Source organism: Ambystoma mexicanum, chromosome 2q, assembly GCF_040938575.1.
Source record: "Ambystoma mexicanum isolate Mex_15411 chromosome 2q, UKY_AmexF1_1, whole genome shotgun sequence".
Classification (NCBI taxonomy): domain Eukaryota; kingdom Metazoa; phylum Chordata; class Amphibia; order Caudata; family Ambystomatidae; genus Ambystoma; species Ambystoma mexicanum.
The window spans coordinates 1,218,979,098-1,218,991,105 of record NC_090924.1 but is presented as its reverse complement, the minus strand read 5'-3'; positions in this window follow the sequence as shown (position 1 = coordinate 1,218,991,105).

Below are 12,008 nucleotides of genomic sequence, written 5' to 3'. Positions count from 1 at the left end.
AAGCCTTGGTAAATCACCCCCTCACCCCGGGCAACATATAACATAGCATTGCTTTTCTGAGGGTGAAGCAAGACCTGATGCATAGCCAATACATCAGTGATTTTAGAGCAACTCACTCACTAATAAACATCAAGCCTAATTCTAATTGAGGTGGTGCATTTGGGGTACTCGACGGAGGTCATAGGAGTTTTTTTATCCATTTATTCTCTGTAATAGTAAGTTTTGCTGATGTGTGATGGCCCCAAATGCCTGCACCACATAATGTCCTGGCTAATGCCTGTGCTCTACCGACTTTGATTACGGGCCATAGGACTTTGTACTTGAGAATATCAAGACACCAGTACATCTTTTATCTAGGATAAGGTTGGCTTTTTGTAACTGGGGGTCCCAGGAATATTTCTGGCCAATCCTTAGTCCTTAGTCCCAAATAGTCAAATGATTTTACTTCTTCAATGGCTTCACGTTCTACTGATATTTTAAGATGCATACAGAGATTGATCCCTTTCCCACACCATGGGCCTCATTACAACTATTGTGGAATGGGTTTAACGGCGCAGCTAATGGTGCCGGCGCCATTAAACCCATTCGACAATATAACGAGGTTCCCTCGCGGAACCCGCTCTGGACGTCTGCTTTATCAGACGTCCATAGCGGGTCCCACGAGGGGACCAGGGAGCTAACAACGGGCCGGTCGTAATCAGCCCGTTGTTAGCATCAGTACCCATTCCCATTGAGCCCTATGTGGGCTCAAATGGGAATGGGGACGGTCAGGGCCCGGGTTCCCTGAAGGAGGAAATATCAGGCCCTCCATACTCAGAATGGTCCGGTATTTCCCCATTCAGGGAACCCGGACACGGTTTGGAGGCAGCCATGCCCTTATTAAGGGCATGGCTGCCTCCACAGTCGTGTATCGGCCCCATATCTTAGCATATCTTCCACAATTCATTTCTACCGATTATCTAGACAGAAATTTGCAAACATATTTTTTTACCTTATCAGCCCTATGGGGGTGCATGAAATTAATACTACATTGGGCACAATCATCAATGTCCCTATCTTTTCTCCACCCAGAGTAAGGGTGTCAGCGGGATACGACGTCCTTTCATCGTGGGATGGTTTTTCGTGGATTGTTTTCTAAAAAAATCATCGCATTTTTTGTGGGGGTTAAAAAATATATACATTGGATGTGGGTGTATGGGAATATAAAAAATAAAGGGGATGGGGGTTTGGGGGGTAACAGCCCCATAAATAAAATAAAAATTCGATGAGTTTTTTTCGAAAAAAAATCTGCGGTAAAAAACCCTGCGAAAAAACATCCCGCAATGAAATGACATGGAACCGTCAGCTGTAGCTACAAGCAAGCCACTGGGTCTGGTAACCACACCATCATAATAGAGAAAAAATAACAATGGAGCAAGTATACCTTCCTGTCTGACCCCTCGTTTTACCTGGAAAGATTACACTTGCTCACCCCCAAAGCCCTCCTGACGGTGGCATTTGAATCAGAATACACATCGATCATGGCTTTTAGTAAGGGTGGTGGTACTTTTTGTCTTGCAAAACTTTCCATATATTTACCATAGACACTGCCAAAAGTGGCTTTTAGATTGATGAACATCATATGCAACATTCCACCCCTCAATGCAGTATATTTATCCATAATTAGTGTTTGTCTGGATATATGGTCAACAGTTGAGACCCACTCTACAGTTGCAACCCCCTATTATGCCCTAATATTTTAATAACTAGAGCTTCTGTATACCATTTTGTTGCTTTGCCAAGCAAATTAAATTGTCTTCATCAGATTGTATTTATTCTGCAGAGACAGCAGTGGCACTAGAGCTAAGTGCTGTGCTTTTGGCACTGGAGATCTGGGTTCTAAAGTTCTGATGAATTCGCTCACATTCCAAATTCCAAATACTTAGCCTATTTAGGATATTTTGCTGAGGGGAAGTTTAAGGCCATTTGATGTATTCCTTTATCATATGTATGGGGTTGCTGTTCTCTCCAGGAGGGAGTTTGCCACCTGCCTTTTTAGTTTTGCTACAGGCGGTGCTTTAGCTCCACCTATACTCCAAAACTATTGCATTGGAGTACAGCAAGGTTAAGGTGGCATATGAGGAGAGACACACTGCTTGTAGGTGTTGTTTGGTTATCAATTACATTTGTGATGTCATCTTTGATATCCTGGGTTTTAGTCTTAGCAGTGTACGGTGGTGGCACAAGTTATGGTTGCTTAGCTTCCCATAAATGGGGAATTTCAGTTTTTTTGGGTTTTACCTGTAACCATAACGTCGCTTTAACAACGTTTTTTTCAAAGAATTTCAGGGGTTTTATTAGTGCAACTTAACCAAAACATCCCTTTAACAAGTTTCATACGTTTTTAAGAATGAAAATGATTCAAAGAACTGTAAACCTCATTTAAGAAGGCGTGCCCCTATTCAAATGAAAAGTAGTTAAAAATGCAGGTTAAAATAATTGCAAATGACGTTTGTCTAGAGGTGGGGAGGTTGCTAGAGTATGAGGTCCAGGGACTGAGTTTGCAACACAAAACTTTCTGTAGCCCCGGTTATAGCCTCGAATAGCCGACATCTCAAAGCAAACTGCTTCACAGAAACAGCATGGATTGTGGGGGGATAGGGAGAGGACATGGGAGGTGGGGAGGCCTTCTGTGGAGTGGGGAGAGCTGGCACAGATGAGGGGGCACTTGGTAAAGTACTGGGGGTAGGAATGCATTTTTGTTTCATCCGTTTTTCCAAAATTCACAGCTATATCCAAGGCTATATAGGACTACTACGGCTAAGAGTAGTTCTGTGCCTTGGCCATACATTTTGCAGTGTCTATGTTTTATTTCCATGGTCAGTGACACGTTAGATATTTGGGTGGGTTACCTATTTTGTTTGTGTGTTTCTAAATTTTCTTACATGTGAGACTGTGGAGAAAAACAAAAGAAAATTGCATTAAAAAATCGATACAAAATTTAGTAACCCTGCTGTCGTTTTAGAAGTCCCATAAACTGTATTTTAGCCTGTGAATTCTCACCCATGCTTTTATATCTTGCGTAATTGTTCCTATTAAATGTATTTACACCTAGTTTACTGTAATGTATTATACTCTTCTTTCTTTATCTGCATCTACCTTACTTCAGCTATCCCTCCGCAAATACCTCCCCTCTCGAGCTCTTTGCTCCTCTACCTCCAACTCACTCAGGGTCAGTCGTTTTTCTAAGAAACGAGCTGGGGGTAGATCTCTGTCTTCAGCTGGGGCCTCCCTCTGGAACAGCCTCCCTGCCACTCTAAAACTTGAGGAGAACCACCTCCGGTTCCGGAAGCACCTCAAGACCTTCCTCTCTTCTTCTGCCATCACTCCCCCTCTCCCCTGCTGATCTGTTCTCTCTTGGCACCGTGCACCTGGCCACCCTCTGTCTTTTGGGCCCAGGTACCTGCTCATCCTGCCACCCTCCCGCACTGCCTCCGGGCCACCCCTTGCACTGGGGTCTGTATCTGTACCCATACAGCCCCCCCTTTTTCTTCCTGCACTTATCAGACCTACCCTGTCTGCTGCCTTAAACCTAGCACTTGAAAATTGCTGGCTGCATTACCACTGTTGGTTGCCTTTATTATTTATTTATTGTTATTTATCTGTTTCTCCTCTGCTTCGCACTTTCCACCCCTCCCCCCTTCCATGCACTTTTCCCCTCCCCCCTCTCCCATGCACTTGCGCGTTCTCAATGTCACTGGGCCTAGTAAGATCGCTGTTTTGTTCTCCCCTGTTCCCCTCTCTTGCCTTGTCGCGCTCTGAAACACTTGTGTACGAGCGCGATAGAAATAAAATATCAATCAACAAGTACATGATCAGTGTTTTAATGCATTGATCGTTTAACCCGAAGTGAGCCCCCCACTTTAACTACCAATTTGTAACCACGATTGTAAAAAAAGTCAATGAATTCTAACCGTGGTTATATTAAAACAATATTTTGGGTTATTCGTTTATTGTATTTGGGTATTTATAAATGATAAGTATTGCTTAAAAGGATTGTTTCGGGCTACACTGTGTGTAGTATTTTAGCACATTTGGATTACTGTTTTGATGTTATGACGGAACACCGTATTTCCTTACCAGTTCTGTGTACTGCATCAGCTCTATAGAAATTGGCCATATAGAACTGTATGTTGTTGTTTGAAAACCATATTTGGTTGTGGTCTCTCATGAATGCTCAAACTACTTTATTAACATTTCTCTGTGATTTTTCAATTTTACCATTACATTTGTTGGTCCAGCTCCGTGCCTCTGTGTCAGATTGGAAAAAATAAAGAGGGTATCAGTAAAAAGTTCCATTCGTTTTTTTCAAGTCTTGTTTCATCAATAAATTAAGGCGCACACGTCATACATTTCCCAAATCATTGCCTCCAAAATGAATTAGGATGATGTCTGAGTTCTCTGTACTTTTCAGACTAAACAATTTTGTAAAAACGTGGAACCATGCATTCTCCGCAATCCAAACCATGTAATTATAAAATCTCTCAAACCAAGGTCCATGTGAATATTTAGTTACTTACAAAAAGCCAGTAACCAAAACAGTCAATTGTCAGCCACAGTTTTCAAACCAGCCATGATATCTGCAGTCTTTCTCTGTTTCCAGGAAAATTATCCCTAGTTTGAATTTCTAGTAATTTCTACGAATTACACATGTATGGTGTGTGTGTTTTGGTGTTTGTTATTGGTTGATGAAACTGTTGCAATTCAGTGTTTGTCAGTGATAGGTTGCACTCACAATGTGTCACCATTTTAGTATTTTGGTTTGTAAATGTAGTCTCACTTTATGTAGTTTTGTACTTCTGATTGTAGAACTCTCTATGCACTATACTCTCATTGTTTGTATCCAACCCAATTTTTACCTGTTTTTGAAGTGTATTCACCCTAGCTAACCCCGACCTTGTATATCTTCACTACTATTTATACTTTATCATCATCCACTTTAAATAACTCCATGAGCAGTCATTTATTGTATTGATACCTTTTAAGTACAATTGTATCAATACTATCTCTTTTTTCGTTTATATTCCATGCTCAGATAAAAAAAAGAATTATGATAGCCGCGGCTTTACAAAAAGGGGAGAGTTTGGTTTATTGAGGATCGCGCCCAGCAACAATGACTGGGGTATTTACCTGTGGTTATCCAGCACCCACTCAGTGCATGGTGTTGCTATCCATGGGTAAACGTGTTATTCTGTGCAGCCGTGGCTATACTCTGGCAAATGGCACGTTGTGTGTTTGTGGACGTGTGGTAGCAGCGGTTATCTGACATTTTGGGTTGCGGAGCATCATGGATGCATTGAGTGTTTTGGGGTGATTGGAAGAGACTAGGGGAGTGGAGGAGGACCATGAGGAGTGAAGGGAAGCTGATAGGCATGTTACAGACACTTCTTTGGAGTTTGGAGGAGTGGAAATACATTTTTTTATTCATAGTTTTTGTAGTATTGCCACAGCTAAAAGCAAACGGCCATGTAGGGCTTTTCTATAACCGTGCCTATTAAAAAAGCACGTGCATAGGTGCATCAGCGCTTTTCATCATTGTATTAGTTGTACCCATAGGCACAGTTATATTTATAGCCGTGTCTATAAACCATACATTTTTGGGCAATCATCATATTGTTATGTGGATGTTACAGTCCAGTATTTTATTTGTGTATGTTAATTTATCTGGTTAGGTGTTCTCTTATTTTATTTGAAGTTTTGAAGGCCAGATTACTTTGATTTTGTGTTTGCAATTTTCTTTACGTTCATCTGCTGTAAGGAAGGCATGGTATCACAAGTATGACACTAACACAATAGGTCCAAAACCTTTGAAGTTTCTGGGGTTGGAAAAACTACTACTTTGCCCTACAACTAAGATGGGAGTAGTCTCGAACAATAAACAAAACAGTCCTAGTGGAGTCCATTAAATCAAAATGGCCTATGCTAACGAATCCTAAGGTCTGCCCTATCTCTTGTACTAAAAGTGTATAAAGGAAAAATGTAAGTAAAGGAAACATCAGTGTTCAAAAGAATAAATGTGGCTGAATCAGCGCTCCTCCCCACGTTACACCACACTGAGTAAGGCGATCGCTGTAGGTAGGATGACACACTCTGGCTCGGGTTTCAACACATGAGCATTTCAAGACTGGCATCGAGGCCTGCATGGCCTTCCATGTTAAAGTGGCTCTTCCCAGCCTTTCAAACAATGTTTCACAAAAGGTTAACATTAGTCACCCTCTGTTGGACTCAGACTTCTTCAAAACAAAAGTTCATGTTGGCCCCCCTCTTTTGGACTCAGACCTCAAAACGAAATTCACATAGGTGCCCCTTTGTTGGGCTCTGACCTCTTCAAACAATGTTTAACAGGACTTGCAAAGGAGCCTCCCTTCCACAAGCTTATTACACTTCGGGCCTCCCTCAGTCTGGCTCAGACCACTTTCGGATATCGAATAATTTCGAATGTGGAGGGATTTCTTTACAGACCTCCACAGGAACACTTCTTCTAACAGTTCAAGGTTCAACTTTCACTCTCCTCTTCTCTAAGAGTTAATTTAGCTTACTTCGCTTTTACTGTTCATTTGCGTTCGCGTTATACACAATGTACATTTCACTGACACTTTCAAGAGGGCTACTTCTTTTCACTGAACCATCCGTACTTACTACTACTGATTTCACAGCTTTGCTTATTTCAAAGTTCATTGTTGAGTCTGCCTTTATTTGCATCTTATCCACACACGTCTCCAGCCTTCACTTGCAATATAATGTTGCTACTTCAATCTTTAACACACCGGTCTCTCAGGTCATTTGCAGCTTACCGGCTGTGTGCATTGTTTTCTTGGTTTTATAATTTCCAATTCATGAGTCAAGGTTAGTACCCCAGGCTTTGCCTTGCCTCCGCAACTCTGCCGTTCACCCAGAAGGGTTGCTGGCTGCCTTCAAACCAAATGCTGCTTTCTGATGCTGGATCTGTCCTTCTCCACGTGTCTTTCGCTGCCTCTGCCTGTTGGAGGCAGTAGGAAACTCTTGGGGTTTTCCACACACTGCTCTCAGCCCTTGGTCCATCGCTCTGCTCCAGTAGGTTTGCCTTCATCCTGGTAATGCTGCTCGTACTTGTGTTTTGCCTTGCTCAGAGTGTGTCTTTAAGTTCTGCCTTTTATCCGTGCGAGGAGGATGACTTTGCCTGACCCAATTAACAGGACATGTCCAGTGAGATGTATGAGAGTTAGTCTTGTTACTTTCAGTCACCCTTTTCCTCGGCCCAGTGTTTGTGTAAAAAGGGGGGGGGATTGGGTCCTCAGAGAAACCTAAAAATAGGATGAGTTCGGTGTACAAAAAAGGGGGGAATACTGCGTCTCACCATTGGCTGCCTCAACCCTACTCCCCTAAGACCCATCACCCAGGTGATCCTCCCTCACTGGTCTACCCCCAGGGTGTAGATCCAAAGGTGATGGCCATGCCCTAGCCACCTGAGAGAGAGATTCCTGGGACTTGCGGGTAAGACACCCAATGGTTTCTCACACAGCGGATACAAAGCAAGATCTGCAGCCGTGTCCAATAGCTGTGACTATGAAAGATTCTGGAGGTAAAAAAATAGATTTCTGTGAGTTTCTTTGTTATTGGTTTTTGTTACTTATCTATTTGTGTAGCTGTCTGTGATAGGTTGTGGTGAAAATGTGTCATCCATTTTAGTAGTTTTATTAGTACATGTTTATTTATTTTATCTAATTATTTATTTTGTTTTTCTCTCCTCCACTACGTACTTTCCACTCCCCCTTCCCCTACATGTACTTTCCCCTTTGTTTCCCTTTTCCATGCACTTGCGCTTTTTTATATGTCACTGGGCCTAGTAAGATCACTGTTTTATTTTTATTTTTTGTTCTCTCTTGTTCCCCTCCCTTTTGCCTGGTCATGCTGTGAAACACGTGTACGAGCATGATATAAATAAAATATCATTACCATTATCATTATCATATAGTCCTCTCTTTTTGGTATTCATTTTGGAAAGCATAAAAGGCCCAATTTTCTGCAGTTGTATCGTTTTGATTCCAGAACTCACACTGTGCACATGGCAAGACTGTGGCTGATGTGAAAGTAAGTGTTAATACATGTTTACATATTTGAAGGTTTATTTCCAGGTGTGTGTGTGTTTATGTATTCATTTATTTATTTTTCAATTAGTAAAGCGCACCCAACCCAGAGTCATCTTGGTGCTATTCTAAAAGAATAAAATGAAAAAGAAGGCACAAAGGTACATAGTTACGCATGTACGAGGTCATAACATTTACAAGCAGTTAGATGATAACATCAGTTTAAGTTACAGTGATCATTGTTCGTACAGTACTAGTTGCTGATCTATATTTATTTTAGTAGTTCCTGTGTGAAGAGCCATGTTGTCAGGTGTCTGCAGAATGTCCAAAAGGAGGCTTCCGGCCTTAATGTGGCTGGTAGTGTGTTCCAGTGTCTAGCCGCTACCAGTGGGAAGCTGCTGCCTCTATCTTCTGGAGTTTGAATCGAGGGGTGTGGAGCAGGTCGTGAATTTATCTGCCAGGTATTTAGGGGCTGATTTATGTATACATTTGTGCGTTAAGGTGAGACTTTTGAAAAGGATGCGCTTCTGGATAGGTAGCCAGTGAGTGTTCCTTCTAATCATGGAAATATTTTTCGAGATGTTTACAGCTGCTCTATTTTGAATCACCTGTTGTTTTCTGATATTGTGGTTCTTGGTGCCAGCGTAAAGGGCATTGCAATAGTCCAGTCTAGACAAAACGAGGGCTCTAGCTAGAGTGATGCAACTGTCGAGTGACAGGAAATGTCTGCAAGCATTATTGAGCTTAGAAGTGTAAGTTGCGGCTGACGCTGTGGCATTGACTTGTTTGGTTAAAGTAAGGGCTGAGTCAAGATAAAAGCAGAGGGATTTTACTTCCTTCAACACCTTCATTGTGATGCCATCTATATTGAAGGATTTGTCAAGTTTGTTAAGGCGGTATTGTGATCCTATGAGAAGTTCAGTTTGTTCATCATTCAGGCATAATCCATGATGTGCCAGCCATGATTGGATGGTTTGATAAATTACGTTAAGTAATGCAGAATAAAAGTCATAGGAGCCCGAGATAGGAATGAGGATTTGAGTGTCATCTGCATAGTTAGTGTAATTGACGCCCAAGATGTCAAATAGCGGTTTTGTGGAAATATTAGAGTGTGGGTGAGACACAAGAGTCTTGTGGTACACCACATGTGACTGGGGCTGGCAGTGCTACTGCGCTAGGTGAGAAGACTCTTATGGTTCTATCCGAGAGGAAAGATTCTATCCACTGAATGGCTTTCGGTGAGAAGTGGGCCGCTGAGGCTAGATGATTACAGAGTATTTTGTGATTGACTAAGTCAAACACTGCGGAGAGGTCAAGCAGGAGAAGGAGGGCTGTTTTGCTTTTCTCCTCAAGCTCATCCATTTGAATTTTAAAGTCCAGTAATGGTGTTTCCATCCCATGTCTTGGGCTGAAGCCTGATTGGCGTAGGTCAAGGGGGTTGTTTTAGTAAAGGGAGGACCCAATTGTCTTTGAGATTAGTTGGCAAGGTGCACCTTTCAAAGGAAGCATTGTTGATTAGTCTTGTGATCAAGTGTGTCAGTTCAGATGCACAGTCTTTGATAAGCAAAGCTGCGCATTGGTCACCTTGGCATACTGAGGGTTTGAGACTAGAAATTATTTTCAGGACTTCTGAGATACAGACTGCTGTAAATTCAAATGGTGCAACAGTATTATGAATGGTATAAGTGGTAGTCTAATGAGGTTGTTGGGCATGTTTGAGGTTGATTTTTTTGTATCAAATTTAGATTGTAGGAGGGCTATTTTATCAAGAAGGGCTTTTTGAATACCGGTGCACCAACTTGTATCTTTGTGCAGACTTCTATTGGAGGAATGGTGACTTAGTTCCTGATTTAGCTTGTCAGTTATATTAACCACTGCTATCATATGGTGTTCATCATTATTGTTGTCATCTGCTCGTATTGTGTGGTAAGTATTTTTGAATGTGTTTTTTAACTTTCACTAACATGGACCTACACAATGTGATTGATTGATTGTAATTGTTATTTTAATGCACTTCCAGCTATCCAGTACTCTTAACAGTTTTGAGTTTCCTGGTACAATTGATGGTGTTTTGCAAATTCATTTTATTCTTTTTTAATGCTTTTATTGTCTTGCAGCTGCATCATTCTCATCATCCCTATGCACCAGATGTTGTACAGTTAACTCCTAAGAAAGGCCAACCCATATTCATAACATGGGGCCTCATTACGACTTTGGCGGTAGCCATGCCCTTAATAAGGGCATGGCTGCCACCAAAACCGGGTCCGGGTTCCCTGAATGGAGAATTACCAGGCCATTCCGCCTTTGGAGGGCCCGGTAACTCCTCCTTCAGGGAACCCGGACCCAGACCTTCCACCTTCCCATTTGGGCCCTATAGGGCTCAATGGGAATGGGTGCAGGGAGCTAACAACGGGCCGATTATGACCGGCCCGTTGTTAGCTCCCTGCTCCCCTCGCGGGACCCGAAAGGACGCCTGGTTTTACCAGGCGTCCTTACTGGGTCCCACAAATGATCCTCGTAATGAGGAGGAGTGGGTTTAATGGGTCCGCCTCCAATAGCGGCACCCGTTAACCCATTCCGCCAGGGTCGTAATGAGGCCCATAGTGTTGATGGGAGCCACCCATCTGTAGACAGTTCATGAAAAGCCTTCTTTGTGGACCTCTCCAGCATTTTGTTGTTTCTTCAAATGGAGTGCTGCAGTGCTGCAGGTGTTTCAAGGCTCTGGCTGTTGGTGGCAGCACCTTTAGTGTGTGGAGGTTGATTTTGCACAACCACCGCTCACAGCTTCAATGTAGAGGGAAGACCATATGTAAGGAAAAAAAGGGTGCACCCAGTATACACCCAGTATGAGGTAGACCATCTAGAAATATTTGAAAGGCCAGATATATAGGAATAGCTTTTTTTATTGCCTTCATTTTTAAGAGGTTGAGGATGAGTAGGTTCAGCCCACAACCAACCCATCTGGCGAGGACCAAAAGAGCCAGTAGATTTTATCAAAGTTGCTTTAGTAGTTGAGTGGAGAACATTTTCCCTACCACATCAAGGAGTGCAATGGGATGATAACTTTTGGGCTCGGTCTTGTGTCCTTTTTTTTTTTTTATTTGGTTTAGCTGATTAAATCAACTTTACAAATACAAACTTATTTGTTTCATATTCAACAGATTACAAACAATAATCAATTAATAATTTGATACAAAGAAAAAAAGAAGATAAAATTTCCATTTAAAATAGACAGCTCACTTAAAAAAAAAATCAATTACTATTTGCATTCATTTTTTCTACATTTCCAGATAATTTTTACATGTATACATTTCTATTCTTTAATTTCATCTGGAATAGTCATTTCCAGAAATTGTACTATTGCTTTAATTACTGTAAACTTGAAAATAAACAATGCCATATTTGCTTTTCTTCTACGACATTATTTAGGCATAGCAGATTAATAAAGTGCTTAATACGATGTGCATTCAATTGTTGGCATGACACTATTACATGTTGTAGTTGTGTTCATTAGTGCTCTTACAATGCCGGTAAAGGTTCGGGTCAGATGTTATGACTTTTCTCCGAGCCACAGATTTAATCTGAAACTTAAATATTTGTTTCTTATAATCGGAGAGGGGCATTTCAACAAATAACCTGACATATGTCTTAACCTTTTATGTCCAAAGTTATTAGATTGAAAGTCTTTATAATTCAGGCAATTTTCTCGATTTTTTATCCAATCCCACTGAAAGAATTTTGCCTTAGAACGTGTGGGGTTTTCAAGTAAAAGTGCTACCGTAATATCTGCTTCCACTAAGATGTTCAAAACACAATTACACCACTTCTGGGAAAAATCATGGTTTGACGAAGTTAGTTGGTAGGCTACAATACTCAAAATAATATTAGTTTCCAGACTTAATA